General features: G+C 63.9%; 1 protein-coding gene across 1 annotated transcript in view; it reads right to left on the bottom strand.

Moving 5' to 3' along the window:
- The window catches only part of LOC103391480 (palladin), a 10139-nt gene extending 9950 nt beyond the window's left edge, over positions 1-189 (bottom strand). Inside the window, exon 1 of the mRNA XM_025063378.1 lies at positions 60-189. The gene's annotated coding sequence lies outside the window, so the exon portion shown is untranslated. The remainder of the gene's footprint in view (positions 1-59) is intronic.
- Between the last annotated feature and the right edge of the window lie 16 nt (positions 190-205).

Here is a 205-nt window from a genome sequence, read left to right as displayed (position 1 = left end):
CACAACCCCCCCCCCCCCCCCCCCCCCCTCCCCCCCCCTCACCCCCCCTCGTTCCTTACCTGCTGGCCTTCTCCCAGCGGGTGACGTCCACAGACGGCAGGAAACGTATTGATCCAAACGCTACATGTGAACGTGAGACGGAGAAGCTGCCGGTCAGGGCTGGACTGCTGGACACACACACACACACACACACACACACACACAC

The sequence above is a fragment of the Cynoglossus semilaevis genome, chromosome 15 (genome assembly GCF_000523025.1).
Source record: "Cynoglossus semilaevis isolate Cse_v1.0 chromosome 15, Cse_v1.0, whole genome shotgun sequence".
Classification (NCBI taxonomy): domain Eukaryota; kingdom Metazoa; phylum Chordata; class Actinopteri; order Pleuronectiformes; family Cynoglossidae; genus Cynoglossus; species Cynoglossus semilaevis.
The sequence above is the reverse complement of the archived record's forward strand: the minus strand, read 5'-3'. Positions and strand labels throughout refer to the sequence as shown.